This window comes from Erpetoichthys calabaricus, chromosome 11, assembly GCF_900747795.2.
Source record: "Erpetoichthys calabaricus chromosome 11, fErpCal1.3, whole genome shotgun sequence".
Taxonomy (NCBI): domain Eukaryota; kingdom Metazoa; phylum Chordata; class Cladistia; order Polypteriformes; family Polypteridae; genus Erpetoichthys; species Erpetoichthys calabaricus.
This window is the reverse complement of record NC_041404.2, coordinates 44690870-44717987: the sequence shown is the minus strand read 5'-3', so window position 1 is coordinate 44717987 and position 27118 is coordinate 44690870. Positions and strand designations below refer to the sequence as shown.

Genomic DNA, 27118 nt, shown 5'->3' with positions numbered 1-27118 from the left:
GGGAAGAGTAAGTCCACCCCTACAGTACATTTATCACCACTTGAGATCCATCAAATTAGAATCAGGAGTCCCAGGTGAGGTGCCAATGATTAGGACCTCCTTACGGAGTTTGCAGGTTATCCCAGATATTGAGGGTCTGGGGTTCTCTTTACTATTGACGTTGTGTGTTGTCATTATGCCACAATCAAAGGAGCTCTCCAAAAGAAGGTTTGTGATGCCCATTAGTCTGGCAAGGGATTGAAAAAGATCACCACATTATTTGAAATCATTCATGGCACTGTAAGGAATATCACTTAAAAGTGGCATAGATTTCAAATGACGGCAAATGTATCCAAGACTGACCGGCCCAGAGAATTCAGCACAACAGCTGAGCATTTGATACTAAAAAGAAGTCTTCAAGAACCCCATAACGTCATCTTCAGGTAAGTCCTGAAACAGTTGGTGTCAAAGTGCAAACAGCGCCATCTTAACAGCATTATAGGCCCCCGGGCAAAGCAGTGCACTGGGGCCCCTACCTGCGCAACCACTCACAGGAATTAAAATGTAAATGGTTGATAAGATTAAACATATATTTATTGTATTGGTACTTCCAACAAAATCAGTTTTTCCACATTAAAAAAAATGCTGTACAGCAAAGATTAATCAACACAAATGTTTGGACAATAGAACATGAGCATTGAAAAACACAAAAATTTCAACATATAAATGATACTCAATTGATAAACCAGATGGAGATGGCACAGTATGAAATTACTATTATGTATTATTAATCAAGTGTTCAACACAAACATTTGCAAAATTTCTTTGCAGAGAATTGAGTTGAAGTGACGTTAACATATACGCTTTTACGTTATGTAGTACGTGAGATCTGTACACCTCCATGCATGTGAGGTTGCAGAGGTGACCGTGATACTAAATCAGAGGCGAATGCCAATGTCCACTTGTAACGCAATAACAAATATTTATAGTTTAGTATTGTATAGTATTTATTTATTGACAGCAAGTCACACAATACATAGATTAGCATGAGGTCACTATGCTCGTTTGGCCCCCGGGCAACTGCCCAGCGTGCCCATGTGTTAAGATAGCCCTAAGTGCAAGCATCTACAGATAGAGATAGCATAAATATCACCAGCACATGAGGTATGCCAGTAAAAAGACTCTTCTGTCCAAAAAGAACATTACACCAAGATTATAGTTTGCCATTGAACATCTGCACAATGACCAGGCCTTCAAGAACAATGTGTTCTGGATAGATGAATCTAAGATAGAGTTTATTTCTGGTCAAAACAACAGTAGACATGTTTGTTGAACACCAAAGGCAGCATTTCAGGAGAAGAACCACATACCATCTATGAAACATGGTGGTGGAAATGGTATTGTTTGGAGTTGCTTTACACCTGCAGTCATTGAGTCAGCTATAAATTCTGCATCATATCAAAATGTGTTTGAGAAGAATGTGAGGCCATCTGTCCAAAGGTTGAAGTCAAACAGGAAATGGACCTTTCAACATGATAATAGTCTGAAGTACACTAGGAAATCCACCAAGGAATGGTTCAAAAGCAGAAATGGAGGGTTATGGACTGGCCTAGTCAAAGTCCTGATTTGAATCCTATTGAAATGTTGTGGGTGAAATGGGTGGCACATGCAAGAAAACTCACAAACAAGATATCTTGTAAAGGAAGAAATTTTGCATGGAGGAGTGGTCCAAACTTTCACCAAGTTGACATCAGAGACTGGTAGGCAGTTATACAATCCCCCTAAAAGAAGTCATTTCTGCTAAGGAGGGCAATACCAGCTTCTGAGGCCAAAGGTGGACTTACTTTTTTCTCTAGAAGGTCATTACATCCATCGATATTTATGTTGAATAACTGATTGAGAAGGCACATTTTCTTTGGATTTTCTATCAAGTACAACACCTTTATCTGTAGCCACTGTTTGCATGAAGATCTACAGTTTGCCTGTTCAAATATATTGAGAAATATATTGAAAAAGGTCACAAATTTCCTTTTTTCACATGACTATTGTATCCATGGTCTCACATCCTTACACATATAAACTCACACAAATGCACACACTGACATCAATCTGAATGTGGTGTGGTGGACCACCTGGACACTATCCTGGTCGTGAATCCTTCTTAAAGGAAGGGGAGAGATTGTGCATAGGGCATTATCTCCCTTGGATCGCTAGATGGCAGCCCCCCTGGGTTGCTAGATTGCTACAGCACTGCGAATTTCCACAGGGCTTCATGGTAGTTGGAGTTCGGTGAAGCCCTGTTGGGTTCTGGGCAGTGCCACCATGTGGTGCTGCAGAGCCCTACCTTGTTGGGCTTCTGAATCAAATGGGACTTCTTCCATAACAAGCTCATAGGACACTGGAAGTGCTCCCAGGTGCAGCATAAAAGGAGTTAGCTACCACTGCTCTGGGATTCAGAGTTGGGAGGGAGAAGACGAAGCTTACTGGATTTGAAGCAGAGAGAAGGACAGAAAAAAAGAGAGAAGAAGAGACAGAGACGGAAAAAGAGAACTGTGTGTCTTTGAACTGTGTGTTATGCTGGGCTGTGGGAAACGCTGCTTGGGAAGGGTTTCTGTGAATGACTGGTGCCACGTTTAGGTGTCAGCTTTTGATTTGCACCCCATGATTACTTGGGATGTTTCCAGCTGCCCCACAACCAAACAGTGGATTAAGAATTATGGAATAATGGATGATTAGTTCGATGAATGTCATTTTGTTCTATTTTGAGTCGCTCCCTTTAATACCAGTTTGCCATGGTTAAACCTAACATGATCATGTATCTTCTAAGGATCACTGAGGTACATAAGCTGAAAATTTGCAATCCTAAATGGATATTAAAACCCTTGATCTGCACCTCTAAAGCTTTGCAACTCTGTAAATGCTCTATGAAATAGTCTTATGGAGATGGGGTCATGGGGCACCCAGAGCCACTGGGCATATAGTGAGTAGAGCCCACTTAACAGGGTCAACGGGTGAGACAAGCATGGCAGGTACATCCAAAAATAATAATAATAATAATAATAATAATAATAATGGAACAACATTGTAGCAGTGAGGTAGTTAGCAAACAGCACATATCACTGACACCACATCCACCTGCATGCACACTACTGGGACAATACAGAGTACATCTATTAGATTAGTAGTTGTCCCTAAAATTAGTTTTGGATGCAATTTCTCAATTGTGAAAGGTGATCCTTACTAAAATTATTTTTTTGGTGATTGTTGAAGTTTCTTTTAGGGGGAAGCAAGCAATATTAATCCCTAAGGGCTATTCTGCAGCCAGAACCAATATCTTCTTCCTTGGTTGCCCTCTAATGCCACCTTCCATGTGGCTTTCATCTGCCTTGTGCACTACGCACCTGTACATTCACACTGCTGCCTCCACCTCAAACCACTCATTTGGGATCAGAGGTGAAAACATCTCCACTCATTTTCCTCAGCTCCACAAGCTGATCCAAGCCAGGTACCTTTGAGAGACTTGCCAGTGGCCACTTACTCAGGCTGCTTTTAAATGCTATTTTTTTTCACTCATTACAAAATTAATTTTTTTACAGAAAGGTGAAATGCAAAAATGAAAAAAAAAAAGCCTGCCAATACAGCCCAATTGTTATTTTTTTTTTCTAATGTGAAAATGTGCATATTTCTTTGAGACTTTCCTAGTGGCTGCTCTCTTGTGTCCATAGGTTTCAATGTGTAGATTCGATAGTGATCATTCCACTTAAAGCATCTCTGAGCATTTGCTATCATGCCCTGATGAATATGCAGACATCCTGCACTATAAATAATTTGCAGTCTTCATATACTGTAGCTGGCATTAAAGGTTGTCTATTAGGTCACATTTGTCTGATGAATTAATTTTAGATGCAGTTTTGCATCTATTAGATGTGGAATTAAATGGGAGCAGCTGAAGAAAAAACAGACGGGCCAAGAACCTGCAAATTCCACACAGACAGTAACTGGAGCAGGTAATGAACTCGGTGCCTCAGAACTGTGAGGTATCAGCATTAACCACCATGTAGTCTGACAGGCTTCCAGCACAGATCATTTCCTTTGCCTGAAATAGTACACGTGTCAGCCATGGCACGGCTCAGATATAGCACATTGAGGGGCCATGCGTAGAGACCACACTTTTTAAAAGCTCAAGCGCTGAAGAGAAAATGATTCATCTAACCTGAGGTCAGAGCTCCTCAACGAGAGTTCACGTTTATAAATAAGGCAGTGGAACTCTTTAGTGGTAGGGGGAGGTGGTGGGGGGGAGAACGACAGGCAGCTGGGTGGTCCATTCCGTTTGCTTTATTTTGGTGTGAAATTCTTTTGCTATCTACCCTTTTTGCAGATATGGAAGTGGAATTATTTGCAATTTGTGAACATCTCTCTATTATAAAAAAAAAAAAAAAAACTTGCGACGAGATGAGACTTTTTCCCAGGGACAAGATGTGATCTTTTGAAGAGAGACAGAGAGACACTTTCACTTCCCACGAGACGGACAAGTCACGTCATACTTACAACCTTCAGACGCAAGTCCTGTTATACACAGGCAGAGATAATGTAAGTAGGAAAATTCGAAAGTCTCCAAAAATGACAGCAAAAATCAATTAGCGCAAACAATCTGAAAATATTACTCTGGGAAATAACGGAACAGCATAAAGAGATTGAATATTCTAGTGCTGTGCAGGCTTTTAACGTTCAAAGCTCCGCACAAAATGCAGATCACGTGGCAGCAGCAGCAGCAAGCCAACAGCTTCTCGAGCAAAGAGGAGGTGAAAAAACAACTGTTTTCTAATGTATCACCATTTAAGAGGGGTTTCGGAGGAGCAGCCGCGTCTCCTCGGGGTGCGCTCAGCCCCACTATTCACAATGGCGCCTACCGCTGGCGGGGAGGGGAAAGGTAGGCGAGCGAATTGCAGATCACATGTGAGGGCAGCAGCAGCACGCCAGCAGCTGCTCAAGCAAAGAGGAGTTCAAAAAATGTCTTTGCTTCCCATTGTATCACTGTTTAAGAGGGGTTTCGGAGAAGTGGCCACTGGCAGGGGGCAAAGCCCCCTAGTTTTATTAAAGAAACTTTCAAAGGCATAATGTCTTCTCCCTTCATTTGTGCCCTCACCTTGGCCAGATATAATAGACACACTGGCACAGGGACAATATTTTAATATTATTGTACCATTATTATCATTACATTGTGCATACAGTTCACAACGCATTCACAATGCCGCACCACCTCAAATGGCAGACGAGAACTAAATCTGAGAAGACAAAGTGCTGCTGGACTCGATTCTTATTCTCTTTTTAAGGTAACTTGTGATGAATTTGCAACTGAAGTGTTAGTTTGATTGATTTATTAGCTGAGAACAGGAACAGGAGAAAGTGACCCAAGCTAAACATGCAAGATCTATAAAAAGTAGTCACACTTTTAATTTTCACATTTAATTTAATACAATATTGAATCACAATGGATTTAATTTGGTGTTTTTGAAATTGATGAGCAGAAAAAAACTCATTAAAGTCAAAGGGAAAACATATCTGTGCAAATATAAAACACAAAATAAATTGATCAAGGGCAGCACGGTGGCGCAGTGGTAGCGCTGCTGCCTCGCAGTTAGGAGACCCGGGTTCGCTTCCCGGGTCCTCCCTGCGTGGACTTTGCATGTTCTCCCCGTGTCTGCGTGGGTTTCCTCCGGGCGCTCCGGTTTTCTCCCACAGTCCAAAGACATGCAGGTTAGGTGGATTGGTGATTCTAAATTGGCCCTAGTGTGTGCTTGGTGTGTTTGTGTGTGTCCTGCGGTGGGTTGACACCCTGCCCAGGATTGGTTCCTGCCTTGTGCCCTGTGTTGGCTGGGATTGGCTCCAGCAGACCCCCGTGACCCTGTGTTCGGATTCAGCGGGTTGGAAAATGGATGGATGGATGGATAAATTGATCAAGTAAGCATCCAACCCTTCAGATCAGAATTCAATAGATGCCCCTCTGGCAGCCATGACAGCCTTGAGTCTGTGTGCTCGGGTGTTTCTCTGTCTATCAGTTTTGCACATCTTGCACTCTGCCATTGTTCTTCATTCTGCTTTACAAACCTGCTCAGGCTCTGTCAGCTGTCATGGGGATTATAAGTGAGCAGCCTTTGTCAAGTCCAGCCACAAAGTCTCAACTGGATTGAACTCTGGACTCTGACTCGGCCACTCCATGACTTTATGCTTGGACATGTTGTCTCTATGGGAAAACAAATTTTCTGCTGTGGCGTAGGTTTCTTGCAGACTGTATCTGGCTTTCCTCCAGCATCTTCCTTATTTTGCTGCCCTAATTGCACCCTCACAAATCTGCCAGGGCCTGCTGCAGAGAAGCATCCACACACCCTGATGTTACCACAATTGAGCTTCATGGTGGTGGCTGGTGAGTTTTTGATAATGTGCAGTGTTCAAATATGGAGTTTAGTCTGCTAGTCATAAAGCTCAATTTTGGTCCCATCAGACCACAGAACCCTCTTCCAGCTGGCTTCAGAGTCGCCCATGTTCCTTCTGGGAAACTCTATCTGAGGTGACATGTGTGTTTTCAGTTTTTGTCACTCATCTTATCCACTGTAGCTTGTATCTCCTCCAGTGTTCTCACAGGTCTCTTAGCTTTGTGCTTAGGCTTGTTTACTTTCAGGAAAACAAATCTTCTCCCATGGCATAGGTTTCTTGAAGATTGTATCAGGTTTTCCTCCAATATTTCTCTTATTTTGCTGCACTCGTATCACCCTCACAAGCCTGCTGCAGAGAAGCATCCACACACCCTGATCCTGCCAGCAATAAGATTTATGGTGGTGATGGTGAGTTTTTTCATAATGTGCAGTGTTCAAACATGGAGTTTAATCTGCTAGCCATAAAGCTCAATTTTGGTCCCACCAGACCACAGAACCTTCTTCCAGCTGACTTCAGAGTCTCCCGTGTTCTTTCTAGAAAACTCTAGCCAAGGTGACATGTTTTCTCTCTTTGCCACTCTCATATAAAGCTGTGACTTCTGCAGCACCCAGGCATTAGTTTTTACCTGCACAGTCTCTCTGGTCTTATCCACTGTAGCTTGCAGCTCCCACAGGTCTTTTGCAGGCCTCCTTCAATCGCTTTCTTTTTGTACAATCACTCACTTTTTGTGGACAACCTTCTTTAGGAAGAATTCTTCTTCTTCTGCCGTTAGGGGATGTCACAGCCGATCATCTTCTTCCATATCTTTCTGTCTTCTACATCTTGCTCAGTCACACCCATCACCTGCATGTCCTCTCTCACCACATCCATAAAACTCCTCTTAGACCTTCCTCTTGTCCTCTTGCCTGGCAGCTCAATCCTTAGCACCCTTCTCCCAGTATACCCAGCATCACTCTTCCACACATGTCCAAACCAACAGTTTGTTCTATAGTATTCCATTTCTTAATGATTGATCTAACTGGACTCCAATGGATATTCAGTGACTTTGGTATTTTCTTGTCTTAATCTCTTAACTTGTGCTTTACATGCAGTAGTTTGTTCTTGTGTCTTCATCGTGTAGGTTCAGCCACCATACTGACACACCACAAGTTGTCCCTTTCACATCCAGGTGCATTTAGACTACAATCAGACAAAACCCCATTGAATCTTCATTGAAATAATCGCGTGACATCTCAAGCAACTGAGCTTCACCAGGGAGGATTTAGGCTAAACACTTGTGTCTTATATTTGTAATTAATTCTGACCAATATGCAGAAATTTATTTTCACTTTGACATTAACAAGTCTTTTTCTGTTATCAGCAAAAAATAAAATAAATTAAAAACTCACCATGATTTAATGTTGCATAACAGGAAAATGTGAAAATTTCCAAGGGGGAGGGGGTGAATACTTTTTATAGGAGCTGCAAACCAAATGGTTTTGAATTTCCAAAGCAAAACATTAAAGTGTGCAGAGGAACATGAGTTGAAGCCAAAACTGAAGGCCCTTAGATGGAGGTGGTTTATCACCTCCCAGAGTTACACTAAACATTCACTGTGTACTCTCTGACTTGGCCCATGTCATTGCTTTTTCCTTTTTCTTACAAAAAGAAATATATATATATATATATATATATATATATATATATATATATATATATATATATATATATATATATATATTTATATAACAAGCTAGGAGAGCAGCTTGACTTCTCCAAACGCCTTCATACTGATTTTCATGGCCTAGAACATTAGGTTGCCAAGTGACAGAAACAGACAGAGAGAGGAAGAAAGCGAGAGAAAGACGTGTGAAGCCAGTAGAGACAGCTTTGCAAAGCCTCACAATTAAACACAGAATAATCCAACAGGAAATTAACTGTTCAGTATGCATTTCTTCCAAATGGAGTGTAATGACAACTCTCAGTTGCTGATTTCCGCTGCCCTTTGAGTGGCATAAGGTGGTAACAGATAACAGAATGGACTGGATAAGTTGCATGCTTCCAGTGCAAGTTGATCTCGAGTCATCCTAATGCCAAGGCTACAGCCTGCCAGGAGCTATAAAAGACAATGACATACAGAAGAATAGGCCAAGTGCTGTTGAATCCTGCCAGACAACAGCCGTGCTGCCAATTACAATCTGACCTTAAATCTGAGGGGTTGGAAGTTGATTTGGGGATGAAGGATGGTTAATAATTCTGATAACGCAGCTTCTAAAATATGTATTAATACATGTATTTATGATACAATGGCGCACTTTAGCCTAATGTTTCATAGCTTCAGATACCCGCTTGCTGTTTATGTTGAGTTTGTATGTTCTTCTGGGACTCCAGGTTTCTGCTGATATCCCAGAGAAGTTATCATCTATCTATCTATCTATCTATCTATCTATCTATCTATCTATCTATCTATCTATCTATCTATCTATCTATCTATCTATCTATCTATCTATCTATCTATCTATCTATCTATCTATCTATCTATCTATCTATCTATCTATCTATCTATCTATCTATCTATCTATCTTATTCTGTAGAGCCTTTTATTTCTATATATCTGTCTATCGTCATGCATGTGAACGTTAGGGTTATCACCTGACTCAGAAGTGCTTCCATTGCACCATGTCCTATCACCGGAATTACTCCCTGGTCTAAGATAAAAGGATACACTCCACCTCACCCTAGGAAGTCAGAGTTGAGAGGCAGAAGGCGACATTCATCAGGAGGGTGGAAGGAGCAAAGAATCTTGGGCCTCATGTGTAAACGGTGTGTACGCACAAAAATATTGGCATACGCCCATTTCCACTCACACTTCAAGATGTATAAAAACTACTTTGTGTAAAGCCACACATATTTTCACAACAGCTTCACATCAAATGTATGCACGTTTCTGCTCGGTTTTGCAAACAGGTGGCGTCCAGTGTCAAAGCAGTGGTACCATTTCTGTGTGGTGGCGCTTTATTTTTTAGATTTGCATCCATGATATGGGATTTAGCAAATAAAACGTCAGCGGTTGCATATTATTTACAAATTTAAGGTACTTGATTGTAATAATTCTGTAACAATATAATGGTGCACAGAATGGCCGAACTATTCCAAATACCATAGCTGCTTTAGCGTTGTTGGAAGATATAGCAAATGGGACTTAGAAGAGAGCACATATTTATAGATGATGATGAATGGGTTCTAAGTCGATTTCAATTTCCAAGAGCTATCTTCTTAGAGCTGTGTGTTGAACTGGCACCGGCTTTACAAAGGCAAACTTTGAAGAATTGTGCTCTACCTGCTCCTTTGCAAGTTCTGTCCAACCTGAGGTTTTTAGCCACTGGAGCTTTTCAATGTGAACTTGCTGACCGATTGGATCACAAACACCATGCCAGCTGCATAGGATGGTATTATCCACTTGTTATTTAGATATATAAGATATCCTTACACTGTGGCTGAACTGGGAAACATCCAAAAGCAATTTGCACAAATGTCCGGTTTTCCAAATGTAATCGGAGTGGTTAACTGCATGCACATTGCTATTGCATTGGCACTGGACAAGTTATATCAGCCAGGGATGAATAACCAAAAGAATGAGCTGACATTATGTCATCTGTAGTAGGAGAGCCTATAAAAACGCCAGTTCCACACAGTTGCAGGTGCTTTTTCCAACTAGTGCAGCAAAAGGCAAGCAGTCCTTCTAAGGATAGCGAGTCACCTCAAAGAGCCATGTAAAAAGCAAAGAATCCATTTGTTGAGGCGCTTGGCGCCTTCCGAGAATGAATCTGATTATGTAAATAGAAAGCATTTCCACTCTATTAATGTGCTGCTCTGTACTCCACAGAAGGTGTGTCACATTGTACAAGTATGTAACGTCCTGCATAATGTGGCACACAATTGTGGGTCACCTGTAAACGAAGAGATGTGGTATGATGAACCTGACCCACTAAATGATCAGCCAAATCAGACAGCGTTAAAACTTCATTTGAATGTACACAGAATGTAAAAGCAGGTAATCAGATGCAGCATTTATTTTTAACCAATTAATTTAAATTGTGGTAAATATCACATAGTGCAGCCCTTATATTCCTAAGTTTATTGGCCACATCTCTTACAGCATCCACTATTGCATTTTGTGACTGCAGAACACTGTCACAGCCAGATGGTCGCCCAGCGGTTTCCGAGGCAGAGGTGTGTGAGCAGCCAGCGTCCAAAGATGTGCATAACAGCAAGTTGCCGGAAGAAGGGGCCTGAGCTGCCTCAAAAGCTTACACATTGTATTTTATTCACTTCTCATTCCATCTATATTGGCTAACACAGTTCACACTCTATTACTACAGCCCTTGACTTGAAATTGGCTGTCCATGGAAGCAGTTTCACCCACGTGATGTTGTAAAATGGCATTAAAATACACATTTTATGTGCACTACCAATACATGGAATTACATTCTGTCATTGGTGCTATTTTTGAAAATGACTCACTGTTACAGAAATACTGTATGTAATAATCACATGTGATAACAATCTCTTTGATGAAGTGACCAGAAAATGTAAAAACGCTCCAACTTTCAAACCAGTTAACCAAGCATCTGAACGCACCTGAATGTTATAACATGCACACATTTTCTTTCTTGTTTTGCATGCAGTCATTTTAACATGTGATGTAGGTGGTTCTCAAATTTAGTCCTAGGGGACCATTGAGGCTGCAGGTTTTTATTCCAACCAGTGTATCAATCCATGAGTCATTCTAACTTCTCATTTCTTAGTTTACCTGGCCTGTATCCCGGAGGCAGTTTCCCTAATGGTGCCAAGTCTCTGTTGACTAAGCATGGGGCCTTATAATAGAATAACACAGAATCATTTCTGCCTTGTATCCAGTGCTGCCAGGATAGTCATCACACAAGCTTGGACTCTGTGGAAAGTTAACCTCCTTGGCGCTGACCTCAAGTGTCTCTCGGGCTTGGAATTCTATGTATAAATGGTTAACCTGGAGCACCTCTTGGCCTAAGAATTCTATGTACAAACCAAGCGTTTCCCAAGCTCAGAATTCTATGTGCAAATGGATAATCTCAAAGGTGTCTTGGGCTTGGAATCCTATGTACAAATGGTTAACTCCAGGTGAGTCTTGGGCTCGAAATTTCATGAACAAACATACAACCCCAAATGTCTTTCTGGTTCCAGAGCCGGCCCTAGACAATTTTGGGCCCGAAGCAAACTGATACCGAGGGCCCCTGACCCCTGCAGCTAGGAGGTCCGGGGCAGAGCTCCGGCCGCCAAGCGATTTCCTGCATTCTGAGCTGCAGAAATGCGTTTTCCCGACATCTACAACCATCACTTTTTGACGATTTCCGTTTGACACTGACAACCGTAACCGTAACACACTGACAGGAGCCAAATTTGCAGGCTGTCAGCGCAGACTGTCGTACAAGGCCCTGAGTGAAGGATATGAGTGATGGAGGTCGGAGCGGGCCCGCATAAATGTCTTTAGTGACGATACATTAACAGATAAAGCTACATTTTAGCCAGCTTTTGCTGTTTCCACGGCAGCACGTGGAGGTAAATAGCTAGGCCAAGCACTTTTTTTTTTTGCTTTTTATATTTTTTATATATTTTTTTATTTTATGAAGATGAGATCCACATTATTTTGTTTTAACATTTTTATTCGGTTTTAAAGCTTGTTTTCATACTTTCGAGATATTCAGAGTTCGGTATAAAATAACTTACCAGCAGGTATTGAAATCTATTTCACACAAAAGACACTTTTCGAACCTTGGCACTGGCAAACTCATGAATAAGTTCAGAATAATCAAGAGATTCGACTATTTCTTGCTCAATTGAAATCAATGCCAGACTATTCAGACGTTCGTGGCGTCATCAGCTTCTGACTCCTCGGAGTCGGATACAGGTTTGTGGGGCTTGGACGGCGTTGCGGTATCTTCGACTAATGGAAGTTCAGTCCTGGTGCTAGTGCTGCTGCTGCTGCTAGAGCTAACCGTTTTCGTTAGGAAGCGTTGCAAAGCGCCTTTTTGGGTAGCGAAGAATTCATCTTTCGCTGCTTTTTCTTTACGTTTTTGAGCACCTGATTTATATTTCTTTGGCGGTGGAACTGAAGACATTTGGAATACAATAATTTCAAACTGTGGAACTTCAGCAAGGCCTAACTACTATCTACAAGACGTTCTTTCTAACAAAATGGAAATATATTGATATGAAGGAAAGTGATGGCTTTACGAAAAGAAGGGCCCCTTTTATGCTCTGTCGAGAATGCAGTGTGGCGGAGCGGCCCTGACTGAAGCGTAAGTGGCCGCCTACTGAGGACAGAGGCACAGATGAGCCGTGGAGGCGGCAACAGGCGTACGGGCCTGAGTGAAGCGTAATGAAGATTGGAGTGCCGAGTGGAGATCTCCACATGGAGTAATTAAGCGATGGAATATGTTGCCCGTGAATTATATATTTAACAAAATTAGTAATAGAGGTTGGAGTGAAGGAGTCTGTTGCTCCATTGGGCCCTCCGCAGCAGTGTCGCATCACAGGAAAAAAAAAAATCTTGGGTGCAGTGGGCTCCCTCCAGCTGTGGGCCCGAAGCGGTTGCTTCGTTCGCTTCACCCTAAGGCCGGCTCTGCTGGTTCGGAATTCTATGTACAAATGGTTAACCACGAGCATCTCTCAAGCTTGGAATTATATGTATAAATGGTTAACCCGGAGCACCTCTTGGGCTAAGAATTCTATGTACAAACCAAGCATTTCCAGAGCTCGGAATTCTACGTGCAAATGGTTAACCCAGAGTGTCTCTCTGGCTCAAGACTCAGTGTACAAAAGTTTAACTCTGAGTGTTTCTTGGGCTTGGAATTCTATGTACAAACAGTTAACTCCGAGCATCTTTTGGGCTCGGAATTCTATGTATGAACGGTTAACCCTGATCTTCTTTTGGATTAAGCTGAATTGTTCACATGTACTGTATAGTGTTAATCCTGAATAGCAATCGGGACAGTATTCTGTTACATGAATTCATGAATATTTCTATGGGTTTTGTCACTCTAAGGCAGGGGTAGGCAATGTCGGTCCTGGTGAGCCGCAGTGGCTACAGGTTTTCATTCCAACCCAATTGCTTAATTAGAAACCAATCATTGCCAATCTCAGACCTTATTTAATTTTATGGCTTGTTAGTCTGTGCAATGTAAGGATATCATCCAAATGATTTGAAGCCTAAAACAGATCATTTTCAGTCTGTTTTATTAAATCAAACAGTGCATGATGAACACACACAGATGTAATTGGAAAAAAGCTAGCTGGAGAACTGCTGGCTGCTTTGTCTTTTACATCTTATTGCTAATAAGAAGCAATTAAAACACTGAATGCAGCAGTTTAAGATTGAAATAAGCAATTAAGGTTGGAGAACCTTAACAAGCGAGACCACTAAAATGTCACTTAAGCAATATGTGCTTCATCAGCAATAATTGAGTTCTCGTTAAGGAACTGGGTTGGAACAAAAACCTGTACATACTGTGGCTCTCCAGCACCGATATTGCCCAACCCTGCACTAAGGTAACTGGTGGGGAGAAGCCTTCAACTTAAACACCCAATGGTGCAAAAACAAAAAAAATGTAAAGCCAGTTTTAGAACAAACAGAAACTGAACCATTAGCTGAACCAAGTTCCATGATATGCCTGGTAAATCTGGACACGTGAAGCGTCGGCCTAGAAAAAAATGTAAAATAACTGTGATCAAGTGGAAGGATAAGAAAAATGTTAGCCACCAAAGCAGGGTTCACAATGCTGCAACTGTCAATGTTCGTGTCAGTGGAAATGTGAAAGTCACAAAGCCTTGTGCTGTAACAGCCTACAATAACACAATGGGCGATAAATCGTGCAGATCAGGCACTGACATTCTACCCACTCGTGCACAAGAAAAAATATTATAAGAAAAAGTGCACAAAGAAATCCACTTCTACTGTCCAGATTGTGATGTCAGGCTGCACGTCGGTGTCTATTTTTCAAACATACTGTACTTTCTCCGGTCCTGTTCAGCCTATATACATCGGACTTCCAATACAACTCAGAGTCCTGCCATGTGCAAAAGTTCGCTGATGACACTGCTATCGTGGGCTGCATCAGGAATGGGCTGGAGGAGGAGTATAGGGACCTAATCAAGGACTTTGTTAAATGGTGCGACTCAAACCACCTACAACTGAACACCAGCAAAACCAAGGAGCTGGTGGTGGATTTCAGGAGACCCAGACCCCTCATAGACCCAGTGATCATCAAAGGTGACTGTGTGCAGATGGTGCAGACCTATAAATATCTGGGAGTGCAGCTGGATGATAAATTGGACTGGACTGCCAATACTGATGCGCTGTGCAAAAAAGGACAGAGCCGGCCATACTTCCTTAGAAGGCTGGCGTCCTTCAACATCTGCAATAAGATGCTGCAGATGTTCTATCAGACAGTTGTCGCGAGCGCCCTCTTCTACGCGGTTGTATGCTGGGGAGGCAGCATTAAGAGGAAAGACGCCTCACACCTGGACAAACTGGTGAGGAAGGCAGGCTCTATTGTTGGCATGGAGTTGGACAGTTTAACATCTGTGGCAGAGCGACGGGTGCTCAGCAGGCTCCTATCAATTATGGAGAATCCACTGCATCCACTAAATAATATCATCTCCAGACAGAAGAGCAGCTTCAGCGACAGACTGCTGTCACTGTCCTGCTCCACTGACAGATTGAGGAGATCGTTCCTCCCCCAAACTATGCGACTCTTCAATTCCACCCGGGGGGGGGGTGGGGGGGGGGGGGTTTAGGGGGTGTGTGAACGTTAACATTTAACATTATACAAAGTTATTGTCTGTTTTTTTTACCTGCATTATTATCATTCTTTAATTTTATATTATTTATTGTATCAGTATGCTGCTGCTGGAGAATGTGAATTTCCCATTGGGATTAATAAAGTATCTATCTATCTATCTATCTATCTATCTATCTATCTATCTATCTATCTATCTATCTATCTATCTATCTATCTATCTATCTATCTATCTATCTATCTATCTGTCTGTCTGTCTGTCTGTCTGTCTGTCTGTCTGTCTGTCTGTCTGTCTGTCTGTCTGTCTGTCTAAGGACTGCATCGGTCCAGCATTGGACACTCGACATGCCTTTCCTGCTGTATTCCTGTTGACATTTTGGTATTAACATGTTTCTCTCTCTATAACAACAATTTCTTTGTTGATAAGAAATCAGTGTTTTGGCTTGTTTTACTGGGGATAAACATAACACTAAGGGGGCTGTGTATTGTATTGTATTGACCCCCTTTCTTTTTGACACCCACTGCACACCCAACCTACCTGGAAAGGGGTCTCTCTTTGAACTGCCTTTCCCGAGGTTTCTTCCATTTTTTTTTCCCTACAAGGGTTTTTGTCTTGTCTTCTTAGAGAGTCAAGGCTGGGGGGCTGTCAAGAGGCAGGGCCTGTTAAAGCCCATTGCGACACTTCTTGTGTGATTTTGGGCTATACAAAAAATAAATTGTATTGTATTGTATTGTACAGGGGCTTGAAAAATGGATTTTTTAATTGCATTGAAAAAGCAGAAAGAGGGAAATTTTCAATGTATTTTTTTCCCAGGGAAACCCAAATGGGTGATTTCAGCATCCTTGATGTGAAGGCCATTGTCTGTGTGGAGTCCACATGTAGTAATAACATCATCACGTGTAGAGTGAAAATCTTACTTCCATTCAACACGGGACCATGATAAAGAATCCTATAGTGAAATGGCTGGAGTCATTTGTTTCAGTTTTTTTTTTGACCTGACTAGAAGTATTCATTTATTCTTTGCTTTTATCCACATGTCTGTAGCCTTTTCTCTGGCTGCTCAGGTTTTCTTCCCACATCCTAAAAACAGTTGTTAGATGAATTGGGTCTCCATATTGGCCCCAAGTGGGTGAGTGTGTGGGCCCTGTGATGGCCTGGGCATCTTGTTCTCTGGCCCCTTTGTGTCCCTGAATTAGATCAAGCATCATGACTACGGAGTGGTGGCTCTGTGGTTAAGGATCTGCACTGGCAATCAGAAGGTTGTTGGTTTGAATCCTGTAAATGTCAATAGGGACTCTGCTCTGTTGGGCCCATGAGCAAGAACCTTAACCTGCAATTGCTAAGCGCTTTGAGTAGTAAGAAAAGTGCTATATAAATGCAAAGAATTATTATTAGGGGACTGTGCCCCCGAAACCCCAGACACAAGTCCTGGGTTCAAAAAGACTTTTTCTTTTTCCTTTTACTTTACACAAAATGTCTTCTTCCAACAAAATCACCACAATTTCAACTCTTTTCCACCTCCACTCAGGCAAGTCTGTGTCTTCGTCTTCTTCCAACACTTTTATGTGGGACCCAGGCATACTTTCGGTGCCACAATATTACAGCCAGGAAGGACTTCCAGGTCAGGTGGAAGCCAAGGCGGCTCACAAAGAACCCTGCAGATTTGCCCATTGAGACTTCAGCTCCTATACAGCCCTGCAATTGTACACATGGGGGGTCTCATCTGTGGGATGTTGCCACTGAGCACATTGGGGAAGCACATACAGTAGTTCCAGAAGACAGTCCCTCTCTGTTCTATTATAACATCATCCCAACTGAGATAGGAAACATCTACTATCCCCGCTGGATTGCCCCAAATAAGAAAAAGTTGGGACAGTATGGAAAAATGTAAAATAAATAAATAAATAAATAAATGCACTGATTCTTAAATTGACTTTGACTTTTATTTCATTGCAGACAGTATGAACCCAAGATGTTTGCCTGCCCTGGTCAACTTCATTTCATTTGTTAATATACATCCATTCCTACATTTCAGGCCTGCAACACATTCCAAAAAAAGTTGGAACGGTAAAACATTCACCATTTTGTAATGCCGTCGTTCCTTCTCAAAACACTTAATAATACATTTTGGCACTGAGGATACCAAGCGATGAAGCGTTTCAGGTGTTATTTTGTCCCATTCCTCCCGCAAACACATCTTAAGTTGTGCAACAGTATGGGGTCATCGTTGTCACATTTTTCATTTCCAAATTCTCCATACATTCTCTACTGGGGACAGGTGAGGACTACAGGCAAGCAGGCCAGTCCAATACCCGGACCCTCTTTCTTCTGCAGCCATACCTTTGTCAAGTATGCAGAACGTGGTTTTGCATTGTCTTGTTGAAAAATGCAATGCATCTTGAAGGCAGCATATGTACTTTTGTGATTTAATGCTGCCATCACAGAGCCAAGAGCACGGACACAACCCCATTACAAGACATAACCCTGACTTTTGGACTTGTTGCTAATAACAGTCTGGAAGGTCCTTATTGTCTTTGGTCCAAAGCACATGGCATCTGTTTCTTCCAAAAAAGATCTGGAATACTGATTCGTCTGACCACAATACACATTTCCACGGTGTGATGGTCCATCGCAGATGCCTCTGAGCCTGGAGAAGTCGACACCGCTTCTATACATGGTTCACATAAGGCTTCTTTTTTGCACATTAAAGTTTGAAGTTGCATTTGTGAATGTAACTCCATATTGTAGTGCTTGCCAAAGTGATCCTTTGCTCAGCTATCAATGAGTGATGGTTTCTGATGCAGTGCCTGATATCTGAGGGATCAGAGATCCTGGTTGTTCAGCTTACAGAAATTTCTGCAGATTCTTTGAATCGTTTTGTTAATATGATGCACTGTGGAGGGAGAAATATGTAAATCCCTTCCAAACTTTCTTTGATGAACATTGTTCTTAACCATTTCAATCATTTTCTCACACATTGATTGACCAAGTGAAGATCCTCTGCCCATCTCTGCTCCTCAAAGACTCAGCCTTTCGTAACAAATCAGGATTACAATCACCTGGGGCCTCATGCATAACGCTGTGCGTAGAATTCGCACTATAACATGACGTAAGCACAAAAGCCGAAATGTGCTTACGCACAGAAAAATCCAGATGCAGGAATCTGTGCATTCGCCAACTTCCGCGTTCTTCCGCTACATAAATCCCGCTGAGCGTGGAAATAAACGAACGTGCACGCGTTTGCTGTCCCGCCCCAACTCCTCCCAGAATTACGCCTCTTTGAATATGCAAAGCAATATAAATAGCCCTTAAGCCCAGCGTTCTGTTAAAAGGCAATGGCAAAAGTATGAGGAAAAATAGAAGAATTTCAGCAAATATAAAATGGAGGCAAAGAAAAACGTACTATTTGTTGGTTTAAAGTTATACAAGCAACAAAAGGAAGTTGATCGAGTGACATAGCGTGTCGGAGAAACTCAAAAGCTCAAGTTCACAAAGTCTCACAGTGCCCAAAATAAAAAAGTTGTCACATATCAAAGTCGGCGTGAAAAGGCGACTCGTAGCCCACCGTCTGAGTGTCATATGAAAGTTTATTAGGGTACAGTGAAAAAAAAGGCACACAGTGTGAAAAAACCACGAAATGTCAACTTTAATCTCGAAATTTCCACTTTAATCACGTAGCTTATTTTGTCATTAAAGTAGAACATCATAAACTTCATCTTAAAATCGTTTATTTTACTAGTTTTTCAAATCCCATCGTAACTAAAGTAGCACATTAAATGCTTTGTTGTGTATTTGATCTTATATGTGCTCTATGTGTCTGAATCACTACGTGCTCTTCCTCCGACAGGACACAGAATCCATTACATTCGTAATATTACAGCTCTCTGAATAATTAAAATACTGAGAAGTATAAGTGATATCATTTTCATGATGATATGAGTTAAAGCATGTTATTAAACAATGGAACACGGTGGCGCAGTGATTGTTCATGTCTTACAGCAAGATGCTTGCTGCGCCATGCGCGACCTTCAATGAAATACTTTATTACAGAAGTACTGTCTTTTTCAAACGTACTAACTCCCAATTCCTGTCCTTACTTTTCTTTCTCCAAATACCCAATCGCCACACAATCAGCTCTGTAATAGACATTAAGCCATCTGTAAGCTGAGAACGCCGATTCTTCAAAACTTTTAAGGAACATCGAAATATCTTCATAATGTTTAATTATTCTATCCATCTATCCTTCCAGTGTTGTGCCAACCACAGCATGAAAACAGCGCGAGGCAGGAACAAACCATGAACGAAGCTCAAGCTCGCTAGCACTGCGGCACCATGTAGTTAAAGTTAAGGTTTTATCTGTATAATATAATCAACATATTTTGCTGCATTTCATCTTAAAAATGATATCATCATATGTAAATATGCGCTTTATAAAGTGGCTCAGGTTGTGCAATATTATAACCGTATCATAAGTACAATTACCTCACTGTAACTTGCAAGTACAAACAGTTCTACAAGGAGCACTTGGACTGATTGAGTGCGTTTAGAGTTCTTGGGATGAAATTGTTTGTGAACCGCGAGGTCCGAACAGGAAAGGCTCTGAAGCATTGGTCGGATGAGAGCTGTTCAAATAGTGAATGGCTGAGGCAGAGAGTGCTTGATGCTGTATACCGATAATTCTCTTTCCAATCGCTGCTCCACACTCAGATACAGTGATATAAATACTCCGAGTGGTGCAGTGCGAGTAATACGGAAAAAGATGATCCGTTGTGGCAACCCCTAATGGGAGCAGCTGACAGAAGAAGAAGATGGTGCAGTGAGAGTAACAACGCTAAAGCAGTGATGGTATTTAGAATAGTTTGACCATTCTGTGGACCATTATATTGTTACAGGTTAATTACAATCAGATGCATTAAATTTATGAACGATATGCGATTAATTTCAGTGTATTTGATAAAGCCGCCGTCGTGGATGTGGATCTAAGAAAGGGTAACCACACAGGAACAATAGCACTGCTTCGACGCTGGGTGCCACCAGTCTGCAAAACCGAGCGGAAAACTTGTGTACGACAGGGTATGAGGTACCGTGGAAAAGTGTGTGGCTTTACAGCCAAGTGTAGGTTTTATACATCGCGATTTGAACGTGGAAATGTTCATACGCAACATTTCTGTGCGTACGCACCGTTTATACATGAGGCCCCTGCTGACATCACCTCTTTGAAGTCACATCATTATTTCATTATTTAATCCCATTACTGGCCCTAATTTGCCCTGTCAGAATTTTTTATTTGGAATGTGTTGCAGGCCTGAAACTCATAAACAGATATATATTAACAAATGAAATGAAGTCGACCAGGCCAAACATGAAATGTCTTAAGTTCATACTGTCTATAATGAAATAAAAGTCAAAGTAAATTTAGGAATCATTGCATTTTTTCGCAGTAAGGAGACCTGAGTTTGCTTCCCGGGTCCTCCCTGCGTGGAGTTTGCATGTTCTCCCCGTGTCTGCATGGATTGCCTCCGGGTGCTCCGGTTTCCTCCCACAGTCCAAAGACATGCAGGTTAGGTGCATTGGCGATTCTATTATTGTTCCTAGTGTGTGCTTAGTGTGTGTGTGTCCTGCAGTGGGCTGGCACCCTGCCCGGGATTTGTTCCTGCCTTGTGCCCTGTGTTGGCTGGGATTGGCTCCAGCAGACCCCCGTGACCCTGTGTTAGGATATAGCGGGTTGGACAATGACTGACGGACAAGGACTGGACAATGACTGCATTTTTTTTTTTTACTGTATTTGCATTTTCCATACCGTCCCAACATTTTCTGATTTGGGGTTGTATTATAATTGCCACCTGACCAGCTGAAGGACCATCCATTCCTGCCGGGATACCAGCTAATCCATGCTCTCTGTTACAGCAGGTATGTGACTGCTATGTTATGTTCACAGGATGTCTGAAAAACTTTATTTAAGAAAATAAATAAATCAGATGGATCTGAAGATCTTTCTTCTCTGTGGGTATTCTAAACTCCTCATGAACACTGGAATGTCACTATAAAAGCACTGCTTATTTTTTTTTAATGGGGTCTTGCTTGGTGAAAGCTGACCCAGCATGTAAAGCTAAAAAAAGGCTGGAATCTCTTTTAGCATACCTCTACCCAAATTCAAAAATACCCCGGCTCCATAAGTTAAAAGCTCCATAAACCAACAGAAAGGAGATTCCATTCACATAATAAAACCAGAATACTAAGTTTGTGGGTAATGGTGTCTTCTGAGTCTCTTTGGATTAAGATTTTGAAGAATTCCTTCTCTGTGCAAATATGTCAATGGCACTTTCACACACACGCCAGCGCACATCCTAACAAACACTAGAAAGTGCTGGCACGTTACCACGCTGCGAGTCGGGTACTTTGCATTTCACGCTGCAATCACTGATTTGGAAGCTGCTTTTTACAACTGTCGATGTGCAAATGACTGGATGATTTCAAATGCTTGCTTCTCAAGGACAGTGCGGCATTGTGTAATGTGAATCTGAGAGTCAATATTGAGGCAAAGAGCATATGAAATATGCCATCCAGTCATCACCCAGAAATGTGCATGTCAAAAGGCTTTCTTATGTGGCATCTGGATGTGGAATTCACAAAATGTTCAAAAGTCAACCACATGTTTGGCAGTGCCAACCCTTGGCCACTAGAGAGCCTCGCTGCCTAATGATTGGAATTAGAGACTAAACCAGGGATCTCAAACTGCAGGTTTTCATTCTAACCCTTTTCTTAATTAGTAACCTGCTAATTAACTTCTTTTGAATTAATTTTAATTGACTTGTTTTTTTAAGATTTGTTCCCCAGAATTTCTTCATCTTTCCTCTGAATTGCTTCATTTCTTTCCTTAAACAGAAATGAAAGGTGAAGTGAGTGAGCCAACAGAAGACCAACTAAGTCAGGGCCTCAAACTCCAACCAATTTAATTCCACCCAGTTGCTTAATTAGGCACTAATTCTTGTTAATTAAACCCGTGCTTTAATTCTATGGCTTGTTGCTGCTCTCATTGTACAATAGCAGACATTTTCAAAATTGCTGATTTTTTCTTTACTTTTCTAAGAGCGCTGTTAAAAAGTTTGGGGGACCTGAGCAAATCAACATTCCTGAGACCTCCACCCTTTTTATTTTCAGATATTGTATGATGGTCACAGTTTGCTGGTCCTGTTTTGGTTCATTTGATATCTCATTATTGATTGACTGCTAATTAAGGAAAAGGAAATAATTGAGGGGCCTGAGTCTTCAAACACAAGTCGATTAAAATGAATTCAAAAGAAGTTAATTAGCAGCAAAAACAGGTCACTCATTTAGAAAAGGGTTAGAATGAAAACCTGGAGCCACTTCGGCCCTCCAGGACTGGAGTTTGAGATCCCTGGACTAAACTGATGTGTTTTATTTGTCCTTTATCAGTTTAAGGGTGATCGCAAATCCTCGTCTCTCCTGTTGTGTGTGGTGTCCTTCAGGGATCAGTTCTTGAGCTCTTTCTTTGTTCTGCCTCTTGGTCAGATTTCTCATAGTCGTGGCCTTAACCTTCACTGTTATGCAGAAGATATTCAGTTATCTCTTAGTTCACTTCTTTCACAGATTCTCCTCCCAATATATTAATGGATTGTATTTTAGGTATAAAACTTTGGATACGGGATAACTTTCTTAATTTAAACAATTACAAATCTGAAGTTATACTGGCCAGCCCAAAATCTTTGCTACCTAAATCATCAATTTTTTCTGTTAATATTGATGTTGTGCTTGTTAAGCCTGATCATTTTGTCATACTTTTTTTTTTGTTCTTTATTTCACCTTATACAATTTCTTGTATTAGGAATTTGTTAGTTTTCACATATCCCTTGGGATCAGAGCGCATTGTACAACGCCCCTGGAGCACTTATAGGTTAAGGGTCTTGCTCAAAGGCCCAGCAGAGTAGGATCTCTTTTAGCAATGATGTGGATTCGAACCGGCAACCTTCTGGATACCAGCACAGATCCTTAGCCTCAGAGCTTGATCCATTTGACCCATTACTTAATTTTGAGCCTCAAATGAAGTTCCCCACCAACACTGCATTCTTTCACCTCCATGATATTGCTTGTCTTCACACCATTTCTCACTAGTAATGATGCACAAACTTTGGTTCATGCTTTCATTACGTCTTGTATTGATCATTGTAACTCTCCCTTCATTAGCTTTCCCACAAAGTCTTCAGAATTTAGAAATCTGCCACTAGAGTCCTCACTTATACGATACGTTCTGCCCACATCACCACCAGTTCAGTCTCATATTAAGTTCATAATCTTGCTTCTCACTTTCAAAATCCTGCATCACCTATTTAGTATAGTGAAATCTTGATCTCTTCATTCCTTTGTCACTCTCTCAGGTCTCCTAGTCATCATCTACTTTTTACTGTCCCACACACCAGACTTTCCACCTTGGAAGGCAGGTCCTTCAGTGCCATTGCCCCTGAACTTTGGAATTTTCTTCCCTGAGTTCTCCATGACTGTTCTTTCTTCTCTGTTGTCAAATATGATTTAAAGTCTTTTATCTTTAATGAATATTTGTCTTTTTCCTCCACTGCTTTTTTTTTTTTTTGTAAAGTGACTTTGGGATTATTAAAGGTGCTATATAAATCTAACCTACTACCATTATCTACAATTTTAAGATTACAATATCCACCATAAGAAAGAACATTTTTTTATCCCAAGAATACAATGCTTTGCTGTATGTCAAGAATTTGAAGTTAAGCATGGTGTCCCACAGGGCTCAGTACTGGGACATTTACTGTTTTTACTTTACAAGCATCCATTGGGGAACTATCACTAGAAAACCTAAGATTAATTTTCACTCATATACAGATGACACCCAATTACATTATTATTATCTGCAATTTTTAGATTATAGTATCCACCACAAGAAAAAAGATTTTGTTTCCTTTTTTGTATGTCAAGAATTTGAATTTAGGCTTTGGAAGTATTAGAACAGTTAAATATGGTGTCCTGCAGGGCTCAGTACTGGGACCTTTACTGTATTCACTTTATATGCTTCCACTGGGAACTATCATTAGAAAACATAACTTTCACTCATATTGCAGGTATTACAGTGCATCCCGAAAGTATTCACAGCACATCACTTTTTCCACATTTTGTTATGTTACAGCCTTATTCCAAAATGGATTAAATTCATTTTTTTCCTCAGAATTCTACACACAACACCCCATAATGACAACGTGAAAAAAGTTTACTTGAGGTTTTTGCAAATTTATTAATAATAAAAAAATTGAGAAAGCACATGTACATAAGTATTCACAGCCTTTGTCGTGAAGCTCGAAATTGAGCTCAGGTGCATCCTGTGTCCCCTGATCATCCTTGAGATGTTTCTGCAGCTTCATTGGAGTCCACCTGTGGTAAATTCAGTTGACTGGACATGATTTGGAAAGGCACACACCTGTCTATATAAGGTCCCACAGTTGACAGTTCATGTCAGAGCACAAACCAAGCATGAAGTCAAAGGAATTGTCTGTAGACCTCTGAGACAGGATTGTCTCGAGGCACAAATCTGGGGAAGGTTACAGAAAAATATCTGCTGCTTTGAAGGTCCCAATGAGCACAGTGGTCTCCATCATCCGTAAGTGGAAGAAGTTCGAAACCACCAGGACTCTTCCTAGAGCTGGCTGGCCATCTAAACTGAGCGAAAGGGGGAGAAGGGCCTTAGACAGGGAGGTGACCAAGAACGCGATGGTCACTCTGTCAGAGCTCCAGAGGTCCTCCGTGGATAGAGGAGAACCTTCCAGAAGGACAACCATCTCTGCAGCAATCCACCAATCAGGCCTGTATGGTAGAGTGGCCAGACGGAAGCCACTCCTTAGTTAAAGGCACATGGCAGCCCGCCTGGAGTTTTCCAAAAGGCACCTGAAGGACTCTCAGACCATGAGAAAGAAAATTCTCTGGTCTGATAAGACAAAGATTGAACTCTTTGGTGTGAATGCCAGGCGTCACAGTGAAGCATGGTGGTGGCAGTATCATGCTGTGGGGATGTTTTTCAGCGGCAGGGACTGGGAGACTAGTTAGGATAAAGGGAAAGATGACTGCAGCAATGTACAGAGACATCCTGGATGAAAACCTGCTCCAGAGCGCTCTTGACCTCAGACTGGGGCGACAGTTCATCTTTCAGCAGGACAACGACCCTAAGCACACAGCCAAGATATCAAAGGAGTGGCTTCAGGACAACTCTGTGAATGTCCTTGAGTGGCCCAGCCAGAGCCCAGACTTGAATCCGATTGAACATCTCTGGAGAGATCTTAAAATGGCTGTGCACCAACACTTCCCATCCAACCTGATGGAGCTTGAGAGGTGCTGCAAAGAGGAATGGGTGAAACTGGCCAAGGATAGGTGTGCCAAGCTTGTGGCATCATATTCAAAAAGACTTGAGGCTGTAATTGCTGGCAAAGGTGCAGCGACAAAGTATTGAGCAAAGGCTGTGAATACTTATGTACATGGGATTTCTCAGTTTTTTTTATTTTTAATAAATTTGCAAAAACCTCAAGTAAACTTTTTTCACATTGTCATTATGGGGTGTTGTGTGTAGAATTCTGAGAAAAAAAATGAATTTAATCCATTTTGGAATAATGCTGTAACATAACAAAATGTGAAAAAAGTGATGCGCTGTGAATACTTTCTGGATGCACTGTATGTATACCTTTTTTATTTCACCAAATGAAGTTTCTCCGAGGCTGTTCTTAATTAGTTGTGTCTGTCAGTTAAAGGAGTGGAGGGATGAGAACTATGTGTCGCTGAATGCAGAAAAAACAGAAATGTTTCCTATTGGAGGGAATGATGCTGACCACAACAACATTCTGTCACTCTTCTGGAATCAACATTAGTTTTACTGCATCAGCATTCAGTTTAGGTGTTAGTATTGACACTCATATGTTATTCAAAACACAAATAACAAAACCATCCAAAGCTTGTTTTTTTTCATCTTAAAAATCTTGCTAAATTGGCCCTACTGTGTGTCTTGACCCTGTGATGGGTTGGCACACCTGTCCAAGGTTTGTTCCTGCCTTGCACCCTATGTTGGCTTGAATAGGCGCCAAACCCCCCAACAATCCCCCTAATTCCCAGCCAAATGACCATGGTGTGGATTAAACTGGTTTTAAAAGTTTCCAGCTGTGTCCCTGTGTTCTTGTTGAATTCATTTCATTTTAGACTAACATCCTGGCTACACTAAACCAATTCTCATCATAATTTGAATGAGTTCACCAAAAAGAACACCGAGATACCAGAAGGAAGCAGGATAAATTTCACACAAAATGTTAGAAAATATTGCTTCACTCAAAATAGCTAACAAAATATCTACTGTATTTGGAATAAATTACTAAGTAGGGAGGAAGGGAGACAGTAGTGCTTTAAGGACTTCAAAACTCGACTGTATGATATTTTTCCAGAGTTAAGTGAACAGAGTTTGGCAAGCTATGTTAGGGTCCTCTCACCTTACATGACTTTTGCAGCGATTTTCAGTCACAGACTTCTTTTACATAATTTTAGCAAGCGAGGGGTAGTCGTTATGCACTTTCGTGGCTGCCACAGGTTAAATCTGACATCCATACTGACTCAGTCCAGTTTTCTCGACCAAGTCAAACAGGTTTGAAAGCTGCCATCCAATGAGCAGTCACCAGGAGTTACAATGCATATCATGCAGCAAAGAAAAAAAAAGGAACGTGGGTCATTGTGGACCTGACAAACAGAAGAGAGGCTCATCCGTCTGGTATCTTGTGTTTTATGTACCTTGACAGTGTGGCGGGCGGCTGGGGGCGATACTAGCCGGTATGCCTGGAAGGACCGGGAGAGGGACTATGCCTCCTCTGAACCACGA

At 41.5% G+C, this 27118-nt stretch overlaps 1 protein-coding gene across 2 annotated transcripts in view; it reads right to left on the bottom strand.

Moving 5' to 3' along the window:
• Window positions 1–27118, bottom strand: part of camk2a (calcium/calmodulin-dependent protein kinase II alpha) — a 432468-nt gene that overhangs the window by 37895 nt on the left and 367455 nt on the right. The gene's annotated exons all lie outside the window — the stretch shown is intronic.